Consider the following 26,631-nt stretch of genomic DNA (forward strand, 5'->3'; position numbering starts at 1 on the left):
AGTAAAAGACACAGCCAGGATTTTAGCCCAAATTGAAACACATACTGTTTCCACTATGCCATTCCATCCTCTATAGAATTTATTTTGGTCAGTATAATAATATTACAGAAAGAAATATCAAGAAAAGTTTTTTTTTTAATAGTACATTCCTTGGGGCACCTGGGTGGCTCAGTCTGTTGAGCATCTGACTTCGGCTCAGGTCGTGATCTCATGGTTTGTCATTTCTAGCCCTGCATAGGGCTCTGTGCTGTTAGCTCTGAGCCTGGAGCCTGCTTCGGATTCTATGTGTCCCTCCTCTCTGCCCCTCCCCCACCCATGCTCTCTCTCTCCCTCTCGCTCTCAAAAATAAATAAACATTAAAAAATTTTTAAAAAATAGTACATTATTTACATTTGACTCTGAGACCACTCAAGTCCAAGAAACCTCTTCATTTGTAAATTGTATAAAAATGTAGTCTTTTTAATACATAGCAATTGATGTTTGTTTCTTTAGTTGTTTCTAATCATGAAAGGGATTTACGAGAACATGGATATTAATGCAGTGAACAGTTGACTTAAGATACAGAAGTGCATTTTCATTCCTTCACTTAGTTACTCAGGTGATGTAAAGGAAGAATGACAAGTCCCAGAAGACATTTAATGGAGGTGTTCCAAGTGGAGTCTGATTGCTGAAGAAATGGTATTTATTATGTGGGCTGAAAACATTAGCCTAGGGATACTTTTAACTAAAACCAATAATATAAAGACATTTTGTTAGAATCTTAGGAGTCATTTTACTGAAACTTGATTGACTTAGCTGACTGGACTCCAAGCTTTTATTGACCTTTTACATCATTGCTTCAAGAATTGTACAGCTATGGCCCATTGAAACATCAAGGGTTAAAGAATGAGCCTGACAGGCCAACCTGATTTCCTTTTTGATAGGATTAGGGAACCAGTGGCTAAAAGGCTTAAGAGAGATCACCTAACTTTGGTCTTTAACAAAGCTTTTGATTCCACATTTCATGAAATTTTAATTGAAACACTTGAAATTCCAGGTGCTGCTGCCAGAGGAGTAAGAAAGTCTCTGTTCCTCCCTGGCAGAAGCATCTGAGACCTAGAGAGTAGAAAGTGCCTTCTGCCATTTTAGGTGATACAGCAGCAACTAGTAAAGTAACCACGGTCTGGCATTATTTGGAATGGATAGGAGTAGCACTAGCCAAACCCAGGTCATAACTCCCCAGCACTCCAACTACTCACTAGTCCCATTGCGAGTTCTGTATCTTTGTTTCCTTCCCCCATTTGCTATAGAGTTGTGCTTTTTCTTTTTTGGAAATCTCTGTTATTGTTGGCAGTGACTTTGACGCCAGGCTGCTCTGACGGTTATATCTGCATCACCTTGCAGTGAAAGAATGGAAAAATGTCAAGGGACAGTCTCAGGAATACATGACCAAGCTTTTTCAAAGGAAGAGTGGATTTAACCATAGCCACATTTAAAGGTCTTATCTCTTTTAAAGAAGGAGGTAGAAGATAATTTGATAGCTTGTGGCCAAAAATGCTAATTTCTCAGAAATGTGAGGGATCTTCTTAATGACTAAGCCACAATCTTAAAAGACCCTATGTTTTAATTCTGCACCTGTCAAGAAAATCTGGAAAAATTACAAAAGTAACTGACTTTAATGAATTCACCTGTTATTCCTAGGTTCTTAAGATTTAGAGTTTTCCTCTAGTGGCTCATATAATAAAATCTAGGAACATCCCAGTCCTTAATGGAGTCTGGATTTTGGCTTTCTTTTTCTTCTTTAGGATTGAACCAGCTGCCCTTTGACCCTGCCAACAACAACGAACCCCTGCAGTTTGGTAGTGCCAGTGGCCCTCTGGTCACAGAAGGCCACATTGAGAATGGAGGGGAATCAAGCAAGAAAAGAAAGAGAACAAATGCTCCTTCAGGTAAGCTAGGCAATAATGCACTGTCTTAAGTCAGCACTATTGAATCGACATTTTCCCAGAGCCTAGTATGTTATTGACACTTTGCTGGGATTGGTAGAACTTACAGAAGTGAGAAAGAGTCCCCTGTCCTCAATGAATTCATGGTAGGATAGAACATGGGGAAAGCACAGACAATAATAACTCTAATAATGAGATAGAGTATCACTGTTGATGTGGTTAAGTGTGGAAAATGGGGAAAAACCCCTATGGAAGCACAAACAGGGAAGAGTTTAATTCAGCCTTGGACATTGTAGAAAACTTCACAGCTGAAGTGACCTTTGTCGCTGACCCTTAAATGGGTAGGCTTGAGACAAAAAAAATAGATGAGTAAAGAACATTGATTTAAGTAGAAGGATTGCATGAGTGAATGGTTTCACTGTATGTTTTTCTTTGTGTGACCATGTGGTGGGTTACCCTCACTTTTACTCGTAATGCAGATAACTGCATGTATTTGTATCTCCCCACCCCAGCCTTGTTTCCCCCAGTACACACTATGCCCACATGTGTTTTATGCCCTCATAGCTATCTTAGAACAGGTGACAAGCTGATTGTCTTAAATCATTTATAACAGTCAACTGAGTTTTGATCCTCCCCTGCAATCCTCCTTTACCTTTATGTTCCATTAGCCTATTCTCAAGTTAAATTTCTCCTAAACGAGTGGGGAAACAATAGGAGAGCCAATACTTAACTGATTATTTGATATGTTCAAATTGTATCTATTTGCTGCTTGGCTATTCATTTGAAAACAGTATCCATAATATGTAGAGACTGATTTGAGATTGGCGATTGGCCTAATAGACACGTTCATGGTGTTTTGTTCTGTTTTTTTTTTTTTTTACTATTACTTTTATTTATTTTTTAAATAGTTTATTGTCAAGTTGGTTTCCATATAACACCCAGTGCTCATCCCCACAAGTGCCCTCCTCCATGCCCATCACTCCCCTTCCCCTCCCCGCCACCCCATTAGCCCTCAGTTTGTTCTCAGCATTCAAGAGTCTCTCATGGTTTGCCTCCCTCCATTTCCCCCACTATTTTTCCCCTTCTTCTCCCCCACGGTCACCTTGTAACATGGAGCATGCTTACAAACATATAAGATCGTATCTGATTCTGCTTATAAATCAAGGTATTTGTCAAATACAAATTTGGAAAACAAAAACACAGTGAAACACAGCTCTCTGGAGTTCTCAGAGTGATTTTTAGAGAGGTGTCTTATCTGGAACATTGGAAAGGCATAGATTATAGCTACAAAAATGGTGTGAATTCTAATCCCAGCTCTATTTCTTTCTGAAGAGCAAAGGAGTGGTTCCTTAGCCTCTCTGAGTTTCACTTCAATTGTAAAGTAGAAATGGTACTAAAACTCACGTATTAGGATTTAAACACAATTATATAAGGTAAAGTGCTTAGCTTGGTATCTGCATACACTAATCACTTAATAAATGCTGCTATTTTTTTGTTATCATTATTATATGGTAATATTATAAACTTTACCTGTTTGAGTATCAACACATTTCACATTTTTAGGTTAATCATTATGTATACCAATCGTGTGTGTGTGTGTGTGTGTGTGTGTGTGTGTGTGTGTAAATGTATCTGCCTTTTTAAGGCATGTATTCAACTCTGATCATTTAGAGGCATAACTCCAGATATTAGTTATTGTTCTGTACAATAATACTCTGTTATAGTTTTCAGGGTTTACTAAGGAATATAGGCTTTTTATCTCTACAATAAAATGTCCTACACTCTGGTAGCTTTTTAGTTATTACAGCCATATTTTATATATGTCCTGTGTCCTGTCTGCAATCTGCAGTAACTTCTGGTTTCTCTCAATGTCCCTTCATGCAGCACCCCTTTTTCTCCTTCTAAAAAGTTACAAACTTTAAAAAACAAAAAAATCCAGGGGCACCTGAGTGGCTCAGTTGGTTGAGCATCCAATTCCTGCTCCAGTCATGATATCGTGGTTCGTGAGTTCAATCCCTACATGGGGCTTGCTGCTGTCAGCGCAGAGCTCTCTTCAGACCCTCTGTCCCCACTCTCTCTCTTCTCCTCCCCTGCTTTCTCTTAAAAATACATTTAAAAATAATAAAACATTAAAAAACAAAAAAGGCAGCCATCTCCAAGTTGATATGTCAGATCAGTATGTTAAATCAGCTGTAAGAGAACTTGCTATAGAGAGAGTTAGAGGATTAGGGCATCAACTTTAAGACATCTATTTTGGCTGCTCTGAGGCCTTTTTTGATCACTTATTAGTTTTCCAGTGTGTCCTTGATAAGTGATGTGCTAGTTTAGATTAATACCTCCTGAACTGTAGTTAATTCATGAGGGCAGGGAAAAGGGGTATGAATTCATAGGAATTGTGAAGTAACTTTAAAGAACTGCAGTTTTATTTCTAATGAGCAAATTCAGTGAGAGCAAAGTAACTGTTACAGATATAGGATTTTAGCAATAGATTATACTAATCTACAATTAGCAGAATCAATTTGCATTCAAATAATGAATATGTTGAAGTTCTTTAAAAAAAGACTATTTTCTTTAAATAGCCTTCTGAAATAGCCCCTGTCAGGCTAAATTAGCTCTCTTGCAGTCTTTTTCACACTGTCTGCTTAGTGAACCCTTTCTTTGTGTCTCCAGCCCAGGTTAAATCACCACAAATCCCAAAAGCTTGAAGTCCAAATTAATGAGGTTTTACTATATAGGAGTCTCTTATAATTTTTCAGCTGGCAACCTTACAGCATTATAAAAGGACAGATTGCTTTGTAATTATATATTCTTCCTTTCACCATTCCCTGCATCTCCACAAGGAGGAAGGCTAGGGTTCAAAGTCCTTAACAGAATTACGAGCCATTTCAGTTCTAAGCTGAGCTACATATCCAGCCATTATATCACTGAACCCCGTAACCCCTTTGAATCAAAGCCATCTTTCTCGCTCTCCTCTCGCTGCAAATGAGGAGGGGTCTTTGACTGCAGTTCTAGTTCCTTACTACACATTCTGGTTTTCTTCCTTTCCCATCCCTCTTATCTCATCCTTTTCTACAATTTTCCTCTCTCATTTTCTACTAAAATTGATTTCTGAAAGGTCACCAGTGACCTGCAAATTGTCAAAGTCCCTGGCCTTTTGGCTGGTCTCAACTACTTTGACCTGTTTGGTTCATTTGATGCTGTTAACAGCCTCCCCTACCTTGAATTCTCTCTTCTTCCGCTTTCCTTGGCAATGCACTTTACATCCTTTTCTGTCTCCTTCAACCATTCTTTCCCCCTTTTTCTTCCTACCTCCACTTTCAGTGAGTATACTATCATCCACATTTGTAGGTGAGAAAATAAAAGTTTGATAAACTAGCAAGTGGTTTAGGCAGGCCTCTAACTCCAAAGCCTGTCTTTAACTCCTATGTCACGGTAACTATGCCTGTAGATATTAGGAAGCCGGACCCATTACTAACACGTGTGTTAAATATTGGTGGCGCACTAAGGAAATCTGTGTTTGTGTGAGAATAAGGTGAGCAGATTTGATCATTTCTAGGATCCCTCTAAACTCTGAGATCCCATGGTGTCTTCAGCTTTTTTTTTTTTTCCTGCTACTCCCCAAAACAAGTCTTCTATTTCAGCCAAGGTGATCTGCTACTAGACCAGCATTGCACCTACCTACTTAGTACCTTGCTCATGCTGGTTTTTTTATTTGTTTGTTTGTTTGTCTAGTATGGTCTGTCTTCTTTAACGTGTCAAAATCCTGTCCAATTGAAAGTACCTAGTACAAGTCCAGAATTCTCCAGGAGGCCTTCTGGATCATCAGTTAGAATTGTTCATTTGTACCTCTGAAACCCCTTGGTCATTATATTCATATGATTCATTTGACATTGATTATAGATTAACTTGTGGTTATCTGTTCATGTGAATATGTCTTAGCCTTTTAACTCATCATTAGTCCCTTATTGAAAGGGCCTCTGACTTATGGCTTTTGCAAAGATACAATGTCTTGCGTACAATAGATGCTCAATAAATATTTATTGATTGATCATGTATCTGGCTGAATAATTGCTTTCCCTTGCCCTTAATATTCTCCGTTATTCTTTTATCACTGCCAGAGTGGAGCTGTGTATAAAACTGGGCACTTTTGGGGCACCTAGGTGGCTCAGTTAGTTAAGCATCTAACTCTTGATTTCAGCTCAGGTCGTGCATGATCTCATGGTTTGTGAGATCCAGCCCCACATCAGGCTCTCTGCTGAGTGTGGAGCCTGCGTAAGAGTCTCTCCCTCTGCCCCTCCCTCGTGCGTGTGCGCGCTCGTGTGTGTGTGCATGCTCTCTCACTCTCTCTCTCTCTCTCAATAATTAATTAATTAATTAAAAATAAAATAAAACTGGGCACTTGGTATCTAATGTTGATGAATTGACTTCCTCACTTGCCCCTAAAGATCATACTCCAAACATTTGTAAGATTATATTCCTAGATAAACCACACATCAAATGTAGGTGCTTGTGGAGAATACTTGGCCCTAATGGAATCCTTGCCTCTTTACTAGGTGCAATTTCATGAGTGCCCAAGGGAAACTTAGAGGTGGAGTTTGGGTGTCTTGTCCCAATTCCTTTGTGAAGTAGATCAGTAATCTGGATTAGATAACACTGCAGTATTTGACCAGAAACTCTTCCCTAGTCGATCTGGCTGCTTTGCAGCCTTTATCATAAGTTGATCTCAGCTTTCCTTAGAGTATGTTTGCTCTCAAATTTCACTTTTTCCTTGTATAAATGTTTCCTCAACGGTGCAGTAGCACAAATTTTCTAAAATTGCTAAATGTCAAATGAGTCCACTTATTCAGATGATCCTCTATGGCTAAAGAGTAGAAGATTGTTAAACCCTCATCAAATCATAGTGCCTATCCACAAGATGCCAACTGCCTTCTGGTTTGAGATCCACCTGGACTTGTAGAAGCAGAGATAGCAATCCTCTTTCAAATACGTCTACTTAAGTGGAAGAATCCATGAGTCAACAAGGCCATCCAGATGATGAATAAAATTGAATGCATTGTTTTAAGCAACCTCATGACACATTAGTATTCAAAGAAAGTGTCAGCCCTCTGGAAGAGTGGGCAACTAATCTGGGGATAATTATGATACCAGAGTGATGATCCAGATGTAGACATACTCCTGTTTCCATTGTCTTCTCTCATAGGCCTGTACTGAAAGATAGGTTTGCACTTAAATACATGATGCCCAGTACTGAGCAGTATTGTTCTCAAAGTTCCTATGAATGATGAATAGCTCAGTATAAAAAGAGGCATCCTCAACCATTTTCTATTTGCAATAACATCTGAATCCCAACTCCAAGAGTTAAAGATCTCTAGGAAGACCCTTCTGTTCGATAATAATTTGCATTGGTATGGCAATTCTTTCCTTCCTTAATATATTTTCATATTTGTTTCATTTTAGAGATTAAGTGTTAATAACCAGAGAGGAGAAATGATTTTGACTAAGGTGGACTAGCATCTCCAGGAATGTCATGATAAGGACCTCCAGATAATATATAAATGTGATCAAGGACCTCCAGATAGTATCTAAACTTGATCATAGACCCCTAACTCAGTTTCCAAGTTTTCCTTTAGAATTTCTGGAAATCAAAGTGAGACTTGACAAAATGAAAGACAGTGAAGAGCTCTAGCACTGCCAAGGCAAGATTAATAAGATGAAGTGGGCCTGTGCAGCACCAAGTCAGACATAAGGAAGAATTATATTGAAATGAATTGTTAGAAGGAAGTTGCTTAAGCCCTTTGAGAGAGAAATATAAAAATGAGATGAGCATTCATCTGTTTGGGAGTATTTTTGTTTCCTTTCTTACCTGGAAGAGGGGCAATGAACCAGGAAACTTTTCTATGACACTTACAGCCTTTTGATTTATCTCAGACTCACAGGGCTGAGACTTTTATTTCACATGTACTTTGAAGTCCACAAATGAAAGCATTGATTGTTTTTATAGAGAGAAAATGCCACCGTTTTATATCTTGGTGTTTGGTATTTCTCGCATGTCAGCTGAATTATTATATTGCCAAAAACAAGAAGAGCGTATTGTTCCTTCAAATGGAATTAAAATAAGAAAAAAAAGTAGACTAATAACCCTACTCAGTTTCTTTAGTCCTTTGGACATTTTTATCTGATTACAGCTTCAAGATATAAAACCGTATCTTGATAACTAAAGGATCCAAAAAGTAAGCTGACTTCTGTCTTTCTCAAGTTTATAGAAACTCAGTGTGAAATGCTTATCTTCATGGATTGTCACATGGAGGGAAAATTGAAGGTGGCACAAAAGAGGCAGAATAGAAAAATGCAAATAAATCTCTCTTAAGTTGACCCCACCATGGGAAGAGCTTTGGAATGATTTTGTGACTTTATTGTATTTAAGATTTTAGTACTTGGCAGACACCAAGTGTGAGTCAGCCTCATGTATTGGTAACAGAAAGGCTATTGGCAGATGTTGAATTATAGTATTTTAGAGTCAGAGGCAACCTTGCCTAACTCCATCATTTTTACAAATGAAGAAACTGAGGGGCGCCTGGGTGGCTCAGTAGCTTAAGTGTCCGACTTCGGCTCAGGTCATGATCTCACAGTTCGTGGGTTTGAGCCCCGCGTCTGGCTCTGTGCTGGGAGCTACCTCAGAGCCTGGAACCTGCTTCGGATTCTGTGTCTCCCTCACTCTTTGACCCTCCCCTGCTCACACTGTCTCTCTCTCTCTCTCTCTCTCTCTCTCTCTCAGAAATAAATAAAACATTAAAAATTTTAAAAAATGAGGAAACTGAGACCCAGAGAAAAGGCTTATCTAAAGTCACAGAGTGGGACGCCTGGGTGGTCAGTTGGTTGAGCATCTGACTCATAGGGCTCTGTGCTAGCAGTGTGAAGCATGCTTTGGATTCTCTCTCTCTGCCCCTCCCCCACTCGCACTGTCTCTGTCTCTCGCAAAATAAACTTAAAAAAAAAAAAATAAAGTCACATGGTTAATTAGTGGCAGAACCAGAATTACCAGACTCATATAATCATTTCAAGTTGGTTAGGACTGTGGCATGCAGTTGATTCATCTGTACTGCAGAAAGTGCATCTATAAACTAGAGGAGCTATGCTAATAGCTATTACATGATTTGTAGCAAGCTAACACAGTGGTATATGACATCCCATATCTGTTCTGCCTGCTACACAGGGGAGGACCCTTTGATCTCAAGCTACAAAAGGAGTTTGAGACTGGGAAACACCTATGAGGAAATTACCTTTGTAGAGCTGAACTCCAGCAGCTCAGAAAATCATAGAATAAGCTCTTTGTGACCCTTGCTTATTTGGCATGGGACAGTTTGTATCGCTTCTCCCAGACTACCCTTATAGCAACTCTGTCCAAATGGGGAAAAATGTATAATGTTTATCTATGATTTAAGTATTATCACATAATTTTTTCTGAAGGATCTCTTTCAATATTCTGATTTCAAGTTAGGGACTTGTCTGAAAAAAAGTCAGTTTTATGTTAGTGAAGCTCAATTTCAGAGTAAGAGGATTCTTAGATTTCGGGAGGTTGTTTTCCTCTCTTGTTAGCTTGGTAACATTACCAAAGCAACTGTACTTGATCCTGGGGTCTGTATGGGCTTCCTTGGCCTTAATAAGAGAAAGGAGCATATTCAGCATGTAGTGAAAAGAATACTAAAGATTGTAATTCTAGTATTGGACATGCCACTTAGTAGTATTTTGACCATGGGTAAGTCACAGAAGCCTTTTCTTTTAAACCTCACTTTCCACATCTGTTAAGTGAAAGTATCTTGAAAATTGTCAGATTTTTACTTCTTTCGCTTTTATAGTTCCTGCTTCTGCTTGTTAGGGTTAGGAAAACATGTGATGAATAAAATGTGGTATCAGCTATTATAAGTAAAACTGGATGGAAAAACATGGCTTAAGCCTAAGGCCTAATGAGGCTCCTTACCATCCCCAGCTCCAAATCTATGCTTTGATATCCACCTATGGGGCAAATTGAATCCGCAGAGCAGACTACTTCCCCAGCCACTGTTGTTGAGAGTGATGGCCTATGTCACAATTCAGTGGAAGCTACAAATTAAGAGCAAGTTGGGTCTGTGGGCATGCCACTTGAAAACAGCTCCCATGCCCTGACTAAGCTCTGCTCACTTTATAAGATATAGGAGGTCATCTTAACTAGAGGGCATTTTTTTTTTTTTTACAAATAGTTTATTGTCAAGTTGGTTTCCATATAACACCCAGTGCTCATCCCCACAAGTGCCCCCCTCCATGCCCATCTCCCCCCTCCCCCCCACATCCATCATTCCTCAGTTTGTTCTCAGCATTCAAGAGTCTCTCATGGTTTGCCTCTCTCCCTTTCCCCCACAATTTCCCCCTTCTTCTCCCCCATGATGCTCCATTAAGTTCCTCCTAATCCTCCTATGCGTGCAAACATATGATATTTGTCCTTCTCTGCCTGACTTATTTCGCTCAGCATAACACCCTCAAGGTCCATCCATGTTGCTACACATGGCCAGATTTCATTCTTTCTCATTGCCATGTAGTATTCCATGGTATAGATAAACCACATCTTCTTGATCCATTCGTCCATTGATGGACACTTAGCCTAGAGAGCATTTTGTATTGAGAGCCAGGATGCAGAAGTTAAGCCCTACATGAGCACTTATTTTTATTCTAATCTTAGTAATCAAATAAATTAATTCTCCTGTGCCTAGGAACAAGTAGGCATGGGTGAAAGCCCAGGAAAGTTTCTTTAGTACTCCTGTCTGTCCTCTCTCACAAATTGAATGGCTATTCCCTCCTCCCCATGGAATGGTTACAAGTAAGACAAGAGCCCCCACAGTCCCAACATTGCTGTTCATTTGAAGATTAACATAGTTTTGATTTTTCTAAGTCCTATCCTTAGAAATTTTTTTAAGCCAAGGAAAACTAGCAACAGGAGTCCACTGTGTGGTACAAAGAAATAGGGTTGTTTTCTTGCAGATATTACATTTAGAGTTTTACTTCTCCATGTATAAAATCAAGACAAATTTTAGATGGAACTCAACTTTCTATCAATTGATTTGTCCTCAAAGTAATACCTTACAGTGAAGAGATTTCATTTTTATGAATTTCAAACACAGAATACCACTCCCACCATTTCAGCATGGTCATTCACATGGCGTTGCAAACTCTACAGGTCTCCCTTTCTTCTGTGACCCCAAAGTATAATAATTAAAACACTTTATTACTACTACCACTACTAGCTAATGCTATGGAACATCCACTTCGTGCCAGGAAGCATTCTACGTATTCTAAATGTTTCAACTTATTTAATTTTCACAACAACTCTAGGATTATCCTCATTTTACTGATAAGGAAACTTAAATGCAGAGAAGCTAAGTAATTTGTCGAAATAGTAAATACAGGAGGTAAGTTCCAAACCCAGGCAAAGTAGCTCTAGAATCAGTGTCCAGAATCAACTGAGTCAAAATGGAAATGGGGAAGGGGGCCAGCATCAGTGTTATTCATTTAAATCAGAATTGATTTATCCAATGACTAAGAATAAAAATAAGTACTCATTCAGGGCTTAACTTCTGCAGTCTGGCTCTCAGGTCAAAATGCCCCTCGAGTTAAGATGACCTTTTGTCTCTTATAAAGTGAGCAGAGCTTCCTCAGGGTACAGGACACACCCCAGATGATTCCACTTATGCAGCCAAGCTTAAGAACCAGTGTAGCTACCCATCCTGTATCACAGTAGCTAGGTGTTCCTAAACCACTGTGGTTCAGAATGTTGGATGCTTGTAGTATTCCATGACAAAGTATGTCCAGAATCTTCTGCCAAGTACAGAAGTGACAGTAAAGCAGTAGACCAAAAGGTGGCAAATAAAGTGGTTGTATAAATGTTTACCAGGTATTGCAACAGAAAGAATAGACTGCCTAATTTGCAATTTTCACTGTTTCTGCTCTATTTCCTGATATGCATTTATTATCTATGGAAATAAAAATCCATGAAGTTCACTCTTGTAATAGGGTGGGAGACAGTCTTGATTTTTTTCCCATCTTCAGTTTCCTTGATAATATGAGCTATTCCATTCAAGCCATATAGGTTATAGTATCCTACATTGAGCAATTGCTTGTTAAAGAATTAATTTTAAAATATTTTGCTTTTTCTACATTTGAATTTTAAACAAAAGCAACTTTCATTTGCAAGCTGTTTTATGGAATGTGGTGAGTGAATGTGCTGATGAGAGTGGCACAGAAAGCCATTATAGATGTGTACAACTGCTGATTTGGTCTGTACTATTTTGGGAAAGGGGACAGGTTTCAGCAGGTGGCATTCCCTAGCTACAATCACTTTCTCCTTTCTCCTGCATATTTGTTTCAGTGACAACAGTACAGGAGTAGCAACTTTTGTTAAATATTGATTATATGCCAATGGCTATAAGCAAGTGCTTTACATATATAACCTCAACAAAACTTCACAGCAAATCTATAAAATAAATACCATTTCTCCTTTGTTTATAGATAAGAAAACTGAGGCTTAGTAAAGTGAGGGAAACTTCCCACGTTGCCCCTGTCAGTAGTAGAACAGCACTTAAAAAGAAGGGGACAAGGAGCACCTGGGTGGCTCATTGGTTGAATGTCTGACTCTTGATTTGGGTTCAGGTCATGATCTCACGGTTTGTGGGATAGAGTCCCATGTTGGGCTCTTCAATGACAGTGTGGAGACTACTTGGGATTCTCTCTGTCCCCCCCTTTCTCTGTTCTTCTCCCTCTCATGCTCTCTCTCTCTCTCTCTCTCTCTTCCTCTCTCTCAAAATAAATAAACTTAAAAAAAATAAAAAGAAGGAGACAGGATAACATAGTTGTTAATAGAACACACTCAGATTCCTGGCTTTGACCCTTGGCAAGTTATTATAGCTCAGCTCTTTGAGCCTCAGTTTTCTCACCTATAAAATACAAATAATAATACAAAGCATACAGGTTGTTTTGGGATTAAGTGAGAAATTGAATAAAATTTACACAGTAGTCTTTTGTTTAGGCAATATTTATTTAGTCTTAATAAGTGTGAAGCATTGTGGGAGGCATTAAGAGAACAGCTGTGAATAACTCTGACTCTGATCCTGGCCTTGTGACCATCACAGGCTAGTGAGAAAGACAGTCATTAAGCAAATAACTATACAAATAATTATTTGCAATTATGCTGAGTGCTATGAAAGAGTGGCTGCTTACAGTGAACACTCAATAAATAAGAACAAATATTTACTGAGTAGCTTTTATGTGCTGGGCACTATTCCAGGTAGAGAACTATGTGCAAGTGCACAATTGGATGAAGAGTGGAGGCGTTTTCATGCAATTTTCAGATCAGGGTTGACATTAACAAAGACATCTTTGTTCCTTTAATCAGTCAAGAAAGTAGGAGAAAGGAGGTTAAATTTCAGAAGATGCTTGGTTGAGTTCACTGAGAAGGAGATATATCAAGTTGAGAATGTGTCATCTTTCCCCAAAATTATTTCCTGGGGACCATGCAACTTGTTTAATGTGAGGGGCATCCCTAGGATGAGTGGCCTTTGTATCTGGCAAGATAGAACTTTTAAGAGGCTGGTGTGACAAGCCACAGGGACCAGGCTCTCCATCTGAGATGAATGCTAAACGCTGAATTGCCTCAGAACTTGGCATAAAGTCTGAGCAGGAAATAAGTAAGTCATAACTATGTACTGTTTTCAAATGCTGATTTAAATATCATCCCGTACAAATATAGTGGTTCTACTGGCATGCTATTTTCTAATCTGTTGTTTTTTATTCCTCTTCATAATTACCCTGATCTAGGGTGAATGGCCCAAGAAACATTGACTAATGCATCCTAAGTTATCTCAGCAGGGTAGCTACAAGACTTTAGCTTTTCTTGATATTGTGCCAGGTCTCTGTTAAGCAGTTATTGCCAATGTAATAAAGTTTGTGCAGAAGGGACTACAGATCTCCCAGGCTGGAGTTTGCTATCAATGAAGACCATTGTCCTTTGCCATGAGGTGCCACTCTTTCTGTGGCATGACCTGCAAAGATGCCTTTTACTTTTTGTCCTCCTGTCAAACAGCTGGTCAGTGAGAGCTTTGTGTTGAAACTCAGGCTGCCCAGAAGTGTTCTCTGTCTTGATTGGAGTGAGTCAGATAAAAGTAGCTAAGGAACTTGATTCTCTGCCTTTACTCTGGAACTCTAGGTAATGAAGTTAACTGTGACTTGGAACTTGACACATCAGTAGCTGAAACTCTCTTCTACATAACTCTGTGAAGAAGGTCCCATTATTAGTCTCATTTACACATGAGGTAGTGGAGAATCAGAGGTTTAATGGCTTGCCCAGGATTAGACAGCAGTAAGCTATTCAGACCCAGGTTTTAGATGATGGGTCCTGTGCACTTTGCACCATGTCCCCCTGCTTTCTAAGATTTCTGAAGAAGGCACTGATATGATCTGAGCTATACTTTCAAAAGATACTCCAACCAAAGTGTTTTTTATTGTGGATTATAAAGGGGCAGAACTAGAGCTGGAGAGACAGGTTGGAAGACTTTTTGAAATAGCCCTGGAAAGTGAAGGATGGGCAGTTTAGAATCAAATTAAAAAGATATGAAAATCACTGGACCCAGTTCTCGATCTTTTTAGCAAAATATGATTACCCCACTTTAACATGTGAGTCAACATTGATTCAGCCCAAGTGACTTGCACAAAGTATCAAACTAGTTTGGGCAGAAAAGAGTTGGAACTCAGAACTCCTTCTTCCTGGTACAGTCCTCTCTCCACTAAAGTTATGGGGTCTCCCAAATCTTGTTTCTGTGTTTAAAAAAAAATATTTTCTTGAAGTACATAAAAATGCAAAATTATACATATCAAACAATGAACTTTCACAAACAGGACACTTGTGTAACCAGCACCTAAAACAAGGCACAGACAATTTCTGGCACCCCAAAGATTTTGATGCCCTTTTCCAGTCATTTACTTCCCCACCCCAGATTACTTTACTACCCCAGATGGATAACATGTGCTCTGATTTTCTCTCTTTTTTAGGAATTACTTGGTGAGCCATATCTGAGATTGGAAATTTTACTGTTGGGATCTTCCTGTTTATGGATATTTAAATTATTCCTGTCTTTTGGCTGCCATAAACAGTGCTGTAAAGAACATCCACAAACGTTGCTCTGTACATGTGAGCAGGTATTACTCTAGAATAAAGTCTAAAGAATAAGATTGCAGAGTTAGAGTGTTAAGGGCTTTGTACATTGTTTTTAATTTAAGTAAAGTAAATTTAAGTAAAATTTAAGTAAAAATTTAAGTAAAGTTGACATGCAATGTTACATTAGTTTCAGGTACAACATAGTGATTCCACAACTCTATACATTATGCTGAGCTCACCATACAATGCTATTACAGTGTCATTGAGTATATTCCCTGTGTTGTATCTTTCATCCCTGTGACTCATTCCATAAGTGAAAACCTGTACCTCCCATTCCCCTTCACCCATTTTGCCCATCCCCTACTGACTCTCTTCTGGCAACTACTGGTTTGTTCTCTATTTATGGATCTGTTTCTGCTTTTTTGTTTGTTCATCTGTCTTGTTTTTTTAGATTCCACATGAAATCATATCATATTTGTCTTTCTCTGTCTGACTTATTTCACTTAGCATAATACCCTATAGGTCCATCCATGTTTTTGCAAATGGCAACTTTTCATTCTTTTTTATGGCTGAGTCAGTATTTCAGTGTGTGTGTGTGTGTGTGTGTGTGTACCACATCTTTTTTATCCATTCATGTAACATTGAATAGGTAGGTTGCTTCCAAATCTTGGCTATTGTAAATGTTACAATAAATGAGAGTGCATGTATCTTTTCAATTTGGTGTTTTCATTCTCTTTGGGGAAATACCCAATAGTGGAATTACTGGACCTTATGGTATTTCTATTTTTAATTTTCTGAGAAACTGCCATATTGTTTTCCACAGTGGTTGCACCAATTTACATTCCCACCAACAGTGCAGGAGGGTTCCCTTTTAATCACATCCTCACCAATACTTGTTATTTCTTGTCTTTTGATACTAGCCATTCTGACTGGCATGATGTGATATCTCACTGAAGTTTAGATTTGCATTTCCCTGATTAGTGATGTGTCTTTTCATGTGTTTGTTGGCCATCTATATGTCTTCTTTGAAAAATGTCTATTCAAGTCCTCTGCCCATTTTGTAATCATATTGTATTTTGGGGGGGTTGATATTGAGTTATTTAAATTCTTTATGTATTTTGAGTTTTGTACATTTTGATGGCTGATACCATCATAGCTTCTACAAAGGCTTCACCAAGTCATCATCCCAGCCCAGATGTTGAGAGGGCCATTTCCTCTCTTCTTGCCAGTACACATTATCAATCCTATAATTTTGTGCCCCATTAGATGGTTGAAAACTTGTAACCCCTATTGCTTTAATTTGCATTTCTCTAATGAGTAGTGAGTTTGAGCATCATTTTCAAATTTATTAATCCTATGTGTTTCTTTTATAAATCATTTCTTATATCCTCTGCTCATTTTTCTATTGTTTGCCTTTTAATTTTGGACAGGTAAGTCCATAAGTTTTTTTATGTCATAGAAATTAATCTTTTTTCTGTTTAGTGTATTGCAAATGTTTTCCCATGTATTTTAACATTGCTTATGTTCTGTTCTTTCAAATCAAACCTGTTTTATAAAGTTACTTCCTTTTTGTAGATTCTGTTATCTGTCCTATAATTATGGAAAACCACATATTCTATCTAGACACTTCAGAGCAGTGTCAGTGTTACATGTTCTAACCTGTTGTCCCCAAAAGTACAAGTACATATGTGAAAACACACTTTTGCAATTATAAAGTCAGAAAACTTTTGCTTACCTCAGTCTGTTAAGCATCTGACTTAAGCTCAGGTCATGATCTTGTGGTTTGTGGGTTTAAGCCCTGAATCGGGCTCTGTGCTGACAGATTAGAGCCTGGAGCCTGCCTCAGATTCTGTGTCTCCCTGTCCCTCCATCCCTCCCCTGCTCATGCTCTATTTCTCTCTGTCTCTCAGAAAATGAATAAACATTTTTTTTAAAAAGAAATACAGGGGCACCTGGGTGGCTCAGTCGGTTAAGTGTCCGACTTCATGTCATGATCAGGTCATGATCTCACAGTTTGTGGGTTTGAGCCCCGCATCGGGCACTGTGCTGACAGCTCAGAGCCTGGAGCCTGTTTCAGATTCTGTGTCCCTCTCTTGCTCTGCCCCTTCCCTGCTCACAGTCTGTCTCTGTCTCTCAAAAATAAGTAAATGCAAAAAAAAATTTTTTTTAAATTAAAAAGAAAAAAAAGAAAAAGTCAGAAAATGTAGTCACCCTACCTATAGTGGTTGGCAGTGCAATTCTTGATCTGTATTCAGGATCCAGGTGTTCTTTGAATTAAAAAATAAGGTAGCAGGACATACCTGTCTTATAGCTGTGGAATCTGTTATGTGCTAAAGGGAATGTGAATATGGTGTAAACACTGATCATTCTCAACACTATCCCCAGCTGTCTTCTACTATGACACTCAGACAGCTTGGGTACTTTGGAATGTTTGGTTGCCACTTGAAAGTATTTGGTTACACAGAAGGAGGTCTAGAAAAGTTCTGTCTGGTGTCTATAAAGGGAAATGGAGCTGCTGCTTTTGGTACATGGAAAAATCTCTTAAAATCTCACCTATATTCTTTAGGACTATAAAAATTGGTTGAATCTAAGAAATAAAAGTTTTACTAATCAAATTTTAAAGACTGTCAGGTAGTATTTAGCCTATTTGTGCAACCAGTTTAAAAGCATACTCAGCAGTAGACAATTGCAAACAAATAATACACTAATAAGTTTATTCAGCAAACACTGTTTTTGGGTGCCTACTGTGTGTCAGGTGATATTGAAAGGAAGGGTAAATGAATATGCTAATTTCTAACAGAAAATGAGAGATGAATAAGACCTGGCTGTCATCCACAATATGCCTACATCTGGTAAATAGAAATTATTCCCTTCCATTGATGAAAAACACATCCCTGGGACACCTGGGTGGCTCAGTCGGTTAAGCGTCTGACTTCGGCTCAGGTCACGATTTCCCAGATCGTGGGTTCAAGCCCCGTGTTGGGCTCTGTGTTGACAGCTAGCTCAGAGCCTGGAGCCTGCTTCAGATTCTGTGTCTCCTTCTCTCTCTGACCCTCCCCTGCTCACGCTGTCTCTCTCTCTCAGAAATAAATAAAACATTTAAAAAAAATACGTCCCTATGAATCCTAAAGGGACAATATTGGTTAGTTTTCAGTTAGAATTACTGAGTTTTCTTGAAATCAGTAAAATTAAATTTGCCCTTATTTAAACAGTACCAGTGTCTGTTTCCTGTATTTTTCTCTCAAGAGCCCCATTATTATACTCTGTTTTCAGGAAGAGCTGATATAAGCGTTCAGGTAAGCAAAACAAGATGCCTTATCTTCTCCCAAAAATTCCTTTGTCCAACTGTCAATGACACCTTTAGGATATGAAATGGTGAAAATAATTTTGGTTTGGATTAATGGGTATTTAGGTGGTGGAAATAAGAGAAAATAGCGAGTTTAGGGCTTTAAGCTGTAAGTGTCATAAGAAATAACACATTTTTCACTGAGAAATGTTCTGGGGTGATAATTGGCTTCCTATTGCATACTGAAAATGGTTTGAGAAGAAAATGCTTCCCCTAGATTATGAAATAGGTAGTGTTGGTATTGTATTTTTTAAATTAACTCCATAAGCAATTGTTCTGATAATTACACTGCATAGAGCTTCATGCTGAGGGTACATTTTCATTTGTGTATGCAATTTAAGTTTCTTAAGAGTAGGTCAGCTTAGGGGCCCCTGGGTGGCTCAGTCGGTTGAGCATCAGACTTCGGCTCAGGTCATGATCTCACAGTTCGTGGGTTCGAGCCCCGCGTCAGGCTCTGTGCTTGACAGCTCAGAGCCTGGAGCCTGCTTCAGATTCTGTGTCTCCCTCTCTCTCTGCTCCACCCCTGCTCACACTCTGTATCTCTCTCTCTCAAAGATAAATTAAAAAAAAACATTTTAAAATTTAAAAAAGAGGAGTTCAGCTAAAAATAATGATCATGAATATTGGAGTGATCATCTTTATTCCCTCCTCTACCCTACACTTTTATCTCCATCAAATCGTAATTTGAGGTTTAGACCAATGTGGAAGTTCTAAAGCATCAGAATTTCAAGGATAGTTCTGCAATTTGGAATGATATCTCTCTACACCCTGCCCTCCTCACAACATACATACACACATCATTTCTCATAATTGTTCTTTGAAAGGATCAGGGTGCTTTTGCTTCCAGGAGAGCTCCTCAGTTATTTTTACAAGTTAGCAGTGGCCTAGTAATTCTGTCCCCTTCCTTGTAGAACAGGTGCTCAAGTCTTTCAGATTTCTTTGACCACTCTTGGCTAGTTCTCTTCCAAGACAAGAATTTGCAGTCCTGTGTACCTCCAGAAGTGCCAAACAACCCCCATAGAGGGTGGGGGGCACACTGTTATACTGAAAGCTTAGGTGGGAATATTAAGAGAACCAGAACACAGTGGGGTAGCGGTAAGAAGTGGGTTGGTGTGAAAAAAGGGGCACTTAGAGATCATCTAGTCCAGTGATTCTTTTTTTTAATTTTTTTAATGTTTTATTTATTTTTTTGAGAGAGAGACAGCATGATCAGGGGAGGGTCAGAGAGAGAGGGAGATACAGACTCTGAAACAGGCTCCAGGCTCTGAGCTAGCTGTCAGCACAGAGCCCGACACGGGGCTTGAACCCACGATCTGTGAGATCGTGACCTTAGCCGAAGTCAGACGCTTAACTGACTGAGCCACCCAGGTGCCCCAACTCCAGTGATACTTAACCAATATGCCTAAGGGATACATTCATATTTGTATCTCTTTGGCAGTACAGCAGTGATCCTTGTAACAGGGTGGTGGTGGCTGAAAGCAGGTATTCCAATTGAGGCAGCTTCTAAGAAATATTTCCTGGGGAAAATAATATATGTATAGTTTTTTAAAAATGTCCTCTCCCCCAACTTTAATTTAATTAAGTTTCCAAACATCATGCAACAGTTCAGTGTCAAAACTGTGACTTAATCTCAGGTCTTTGGGTTCCTCCTTTCTTTTTCACTGTGCTCTGCTATGAAAAGAAAAGAAAGGCAGCAGCTGAGAAAGGAAGGAAAGGAAAATAACTACCTGTAATGGCCTGCCTGCCTCCCCTATCACTTAGTCCCTAAAAAGTTTCAAATGGCCTGGACTCTTAATTTCAAATTCCAGCCACAACATCTTTCCAGCCCCGTCTCCTACCAGCCACCCTCCCTAGAGTCTTGTTACAGCAACACCATTCTTCTTTTTTTTTTTTTTATGTTTTATTCATTTCTGAGAGAGAGAGAGCGTGTGAGCAGGGGAGGGTCAGAGAGAGAGGGAGACACAGAATCTGAAACAGGCTCCAGGCTCTGAGCTGGCAGTCAGCACAGAGCCCAACGCGGGGCTCGAACCCACGAACCGCGAGATCATGACCTGAGCTGAAGTCGGAGGCTTAAACGACTGAGCCACCCAGGTGCTCCAACACCAGACTTCTTGACAGAACATGCGCTGTGTTTTCAATCCATTCTCTCTGCCTCAAATATCCTTTCTTTTAGCCAGGCAAAGTCCAGTTTGCTCCCCACAATGAAAATTTGATTTGATACAATGCTGGGTACTTTATGCCAAGATATCTGCAAGTAGTAGCTTTGGCTGAATAAATATGTATAAAACTTCCACAGTTCATACCTTATTTAAAGGAAAACATTGCCAAGGCCCAGCTCCAACATGGCCACCTGTACCATTAAGCTTACCCTGATCTCCCAGTCTGAATTAAATTCTTAAATTCTTTCTCCTATGTTAAAATTATCATGTTCTTCCTCTTATAGCTACTTACTATTTCTTATCTTGTATTATAGAAATTCATATACACACATAGACTCTACTAGCTTATAAGTTCCTAAAGGCAGAGTTTGTACCTTACCATCTTTATACTCTTCCTTCAGTACACATCACAGTGCTATACACAAAGTAGGTATCCCGTAAATGTACTAAATGAATAAGTTTTTCTTATTTTCATAGTTTTTCTTGAACTATCATATTCCCTGCTCTATTGTCAACCGTCAGTGACAGAAGCTTATCTTGTTTATTCATTCATACGTACATACATTCATTCATTCCATAAATACTGGTCACATGCCTCCTATGTGCTAGGCACTATTTTAGGTGATAGACATATAGCAGCTACTAAAACAGTGTCTAGTCACTGCACTCACTGAACATACATTCTAATGAGTGAGTCATATAATAAACAAATAAACAACTAAATATATAAGTTCAGGTACTTAGTTGCCTAAAAAAATAATAAAGCAGGTTAACAGTACAGGATGAAAAAGGGCTGCAAATTAGATAGGGTGGTTAGGGAAAGACTGCCTAAGTGACATTTGAACCAAGACTTTGTCTTTCCTTTATAACTTACTCCCAGCCCTACCTCAAACCAGTCTGTAGTTAGTACAGAGCTAAATATATAGTTTACTGCGTGTGATATTTACTGACTTTCACTATATCCTTATGAGGTTGTAGGGTAAGAGCAGTATTAATTACTGCTTAAAACCATGGGCTCTAGAGTCTAGGGGTTGGAGCTGCCATAAACTAGTCTGTGATCTTGAACAAGTAACTAACATCTCTAAGTCTAAATCTATAAAGTGGTGAAAATAGTATCTACCTCATGGGGTGATTTTATGGATTACATGGAAAAATTAATGTTAGATTGCTTCTTATGAAGACTGCATGAAATAATGAATTTAAAATTTTTACAAATGTAATAGCCCAGAAATAGACCTATATATGTATGAAGTTCTGATATGTAACAAAAGTAGCATGTCAGATCAGTAGGAAATGTAGAGATTATTTAACATATGAAGCTGAAAAATGAAAATAAGTCCTATCTCATAGCATACACAGGATCAATTGAGAGTATAAATTTCAAAAACAAAATTTTAACACTCTTAGCAGAAAATGTCCATGAATATTTCCTAACTGTAATAAAAAAATAAAGCACAGAAAGAATTGACTATAAGATAAAAGATTGATAGATTTAACTATTTAAAATGTTGTCCATCAAAATACACCTTAGAGAATGAGAAAATACAAGTTACAAACTGGAAGAAAATATTCACAAAACACAACTGACAAAAAAATGCTATCAAGAATACGTGAAGAAGTTGTAAAAATTATTTTAAAAGCACAAGCAATCCCATAGAAAAATCGACAAAAGACATGAATAGACATTTCACAGAATTGTAAATACTTGTGGCCAATTAATTAATGAAAAGATTCAACACCATTATTAAGCAGGAAAATGCAAATCAGATCATAATAAGACACCATTTTATTTTATAGTCAATTGGTTGGCAAAAAAGTAAAAAGTGACAATACCAAGTAGCTTTTCTCCATTGAAATTACTGGAGAGAACAAAGTGCTAATGCCCTAAGGCAACCATTATATGTAATGAATTAACGTCTCTCCTATGTGCTAGTTATGTCCCATCCTTCAGAGAATTGAGGAGATGGTCACTCAAATAATTTTCTGTTTTCTTAGGTTCTAATGATGAAGTCTGGCTTAGACAGTGAAGTAATTGGAGAAGATGTAGTCATATGATTTTTTATATATTACTAGTAGGAATGCAGTAGTCCCCCCTTATCCATAGTTTTGTTTTCCATGGTTTATCAATGGTTTTCCATGGTATACCCATGATCAACCCCCAGAAGCAGATGATCCTCATTCTGACTTACTATCAGGTCAGTAGTAGTCTAACACTATATCAAAATGCCTGGGTCATTCACCTCACTTCATCTCATCCCATGGACATTTTAACATCTCATATCATCACAAGATGAAGGGGGAGTAGAGTACTAGAAGGTATTTTGAGAGAGAGAGACCACATTTACATAACTTTTATTACAGTATATTTTTACAATTGTTTTATTTTATTCTTGCTGTTAATCTTTTACTGTGCTTAATGTATAAACTAAACCTTATCATAGATAGATATGTATAGGAAAAGACAGTATATATGGGGTTCAGTACTATCCACTCACTGATGGTTTCAGGCATCCACTGAGGTTCTTGGAACATACCCCCATGGATAAGGGGGGAATACTGTCTATATAAATTGCTGAGTGGGCTATGGAATGTATTTTGGCATTATCTCCTAAAGTTGAACGTTCATATACCCTATGACCCAAAAATTCTACTCCTAGATAAATACCTAAGAGAAAACCTCTTATATATAACAGAAGACATGTACAGGTATGTTTATAACAGCATAGCTGACAATACAAAAATCTAAAACAATGTAAATAATGGATTAATAAAGTATGCCATATTCATTCAGTGGAATATTGTGCAGCACTCAGAACAAATGAACTACAGGGGTGCCTGCGTGGCTCAGTTGGTTAAGTGTCCGACTTCGGCTCAGGTCATGATCTCACAGTCCGTGGGTTTGAGCCCCGCATCAGGCTCTGTGCTGGCAGCTCAGAGCCTGGAGCCTGCTTCAGATTCTGTGTCTCCCTCTCTCTCTGCCCCTCCCCTGCTCGCTCTCTGTCTCTGTCTCTCAAAGTAAAATAAAGATATAAAAAAAAATTAAATGAACTACAGCCCTATATAAAAATATGAATTAATCTTAGCAATATTATATTAGATTAAAAAATCCTCAAATATTATATAGGGCATGTTATATTTTGATAAAATTAAAATAAAATAATATACATTTTTATATTACATATAGGTGTGATAAACCTAATTTTTAAAAAACAAAGAGATAATAAACACAGGACTCAGGATGATGGCTGAATGAAGCTGTCCTTGGCTGGGAGGTGGGGGTCATATAGGATGGGGTGAAGGAATCTTTCTAGTTAGATATAGATTATTGTCAAGGTCTTAGTTTTTATTTTGGGTTGTGAGTTTGCAGGTGCTTATTACATTGTGAAAATTAACTAGCTAAATAAATAGGAGACCAGTGCTAAGAGTGTGTCAGGAATTAAATGTTCTGATTAATCCAATTGTATGTACCTGAATTCCTAAAATAAATGCATGAATACTAAAGTCCTTAACTCAGTGCTTTTGATATAAAATAAAGCTGGGTATATAGCTGGTGTCCTTGCTGGCATTTCTTCTTCATCCTACTTCTCCTCATTTTGCCTCCTGTCAAGCAATCATTCTTTTCCTGTTGTGCCTGAGAATTAATGATTAGAAATATTAATTTTCATTAGGTTACCCCAAATGACTGAGAGAACTATGTTCAAAATGTAACAGTTCCTGAGTTTTCAACCTTCTATAAATGCATGAGACCTCTTTCACTGAATTGTGCTTTAAAAAAAATACTCTGTACTTGCAGGATGTTACCAACACCAAAAATCTTTAACCTCTGCATATTATGACTTTGGTACTTTGGCAGATGGTACTGAATTAGAGCACTCTGCTAGAAGATTATAGTGTGTGATGAATGGGTAGAGAAAAAAATTGTAGTCCTAGCCTGGATCTATAAGTCTGTTAGGTATGATTACTTATTTATTAGGCCTTACATAGTACCTTCTCCTCCTTCCCTGCCACAAATATTTCTGTGTTCCCAACATCAAAAGAGCTGAACTATAACTTTTTAGAAGAACAAGTTTCCTTTTGTTTTACCATTTTATTTTATTTAAAATTTTTAAAAATTTGAGAAAAGTTCACTATGGAAAGCAACATGGAAGTTTCTCAAAAAATTACAAAGATAAATACCGTATGATCTAATAATGCCACTACTGGGTATTTACACTTACATAAGGAAAGGAAAACTCTAATTTGAAAACATATAAAGATATATGCACCCCTATGTTTACAGCAGTATTATTCACAATAGCCAACATGTTGAAGCAACCTAAGTGTCTATCAGTACACAGTTGGATAAAGGAGATGTGGTATGTACACACCAACACACACACACACACACACACACAGTGGAATATTATGTAGCCATAAAAAGGATGGAAGGTTGCCATTTGTGACAATATGGATGCACCTAGAAGGTATCATGCTAAGTAAAATTGTTCAAACCAAGAAAGACAAATACCATATGTTTTCACTCATATGTGGAATCTAAAAAACTAAACAAATGAATAGGAGAACAAGTTTTTAGTGTCATAGTGGGGAAAAAATAACTTGGAGGTGGCTGTCTGATTTCAGTATCCTTTTGTGGTAGGGAATTCAGTGCATAACAGAAAAAAGAAAAACTGAAGTACCAGCAGGAGTTGAAATTATATGAAAGAAAATAGGGTAATGGCATGAAAGATGGGGCATTATAGGGGGGACAGTATAGGAATGAGAAGCCAGAAAACCTAGAGTTTAGTTTAAGCTCTGCTTTCATATCACTGTTTGACTTTAGGTAAGTTACTTACCTTTTCTAAGTCTCCATTTTCTGGGATAAAATGAAGAGAATAGACTATGTCCATCTTAAAATGTAAGATAAATAGGAAGACTTCTACTTCCAGGAAGATGGAGTAGACATACTTTTTCCTCTTCTTCCCACTAAGTACAACTAAAAACTCTGCATGTTATATATTAAAAAGTCATAAAAAGACTAAAAGATACAGAGGAGAACACAAACTAGGTAGGGAATTTGGAACCTGAGGAATGACATGGTGATGAGTTCCCTGGGTTTTCTTTTTGCTTCATGTGTCTTACACTTGGAGCTAAAGAAATCAGCAACCCAGAAGCCATCAATGGGTGCAGACAAAATAAATAAATAAATAAATAAATAAAGGCCCAATAAAGGCTTGTTTTCTGTAGCCAAAGTATCAGGAAAGAGCTACCTAATAAGATGGAAAACTTATTTAGACAATAGCTAAGTGCTCTACTTTAGCCAAATAGGATAGTAAAACTGGCCCCATTCCCACCTATTCTTAGCCAAAAGGGAAACCTAGATTTTCATCTTCATAAGGCTCCAACAAGGCACTCCAACACCCCTACCAGGGAAGGGAACCCTACCAGGGTAGTGTTAGAGAAGACAAGGTACCTAGCTGGAATTTTCATCCCCACTCGCCAGCAATGAACCACCCTGCCCTCACTCTCCCCCTGTATCAGGGAAGATCATCAGGGATGCTTGGATTTATACTCCTAAGAGTTGACAGTTATAAGGCTGTCTCTCCCCATTCTTGTGGTGTCAGAAGAAATATTAGAGATTCATAACTGTCATTATTACCCAACAGAAACAAAGCTACACCCCACCAGGTGTCAGTGGAGACTATGTGGGTGGCTGGAACTCATATACCTGCCCATTAGTAATGAGGAGACCACCCACTTTAGATATCAATGGAGCTGTGGAGAACTTGGACTTCTACCTCCATCTGGCAGTAATGAGGCAGCATTTCCTTCCCTCTGCTAAAATAATGTTAAATAATTACAACTAAACAAAAGGGTTAAATAAGATCCAGAAGAATATCCAAAATATACAGCCTCTTCAACTGAAAATTACTCATCATAACACAAACCAGGATGATTTCAAATCAAATGAAAAATAATATCAATAGATGCAAACACTAAGATGGCAGAGAGATTAGAATTGTCTGCCGAAGGTTTCAAAGCAACCAT

General features: G+C 38.3%; 1 protein-coding gene across 2 annotated transcripts in view; it reads left to right on the top strand.

Annotated features, from left to right (window-relative positions):
* Positions 1–26,631, top strand: part of ENOX2 (ecto-NOX disulfide-thiol exchanger 2) — a 197,137-nt gene that overhangs the window by 34,093 nt on the left and 136,413 nt on the right. For both annotated transcript variants that reach the window (XM_039250805.1, XM_039250806.1), the window contains exon 2: positions 1,785–1,928. The gene's annotated coding sequence lies outside the window, so the exon portion shown is untranslated. The remainder of the gene's footprint in view (positions 1–1,784; positions 1,929–26,631) is intronic.

The sequence above is a fragment of the Hyaena hyaena genome, unplaced genomic scaffold (assembly GCF_003009895.1).
Source record: "Hyaena hyaena isolate Hyena2069 unplaced genomic scaffold, ASM300989v1 scaffold_383, whole genome shotgun sequence".
Lineage (NCBI taxonomy): Eukaryota > Metazoa > Chordata > Mammalia > Carnivora > Hyaenidae > Hyaena > Hyaena hyaena.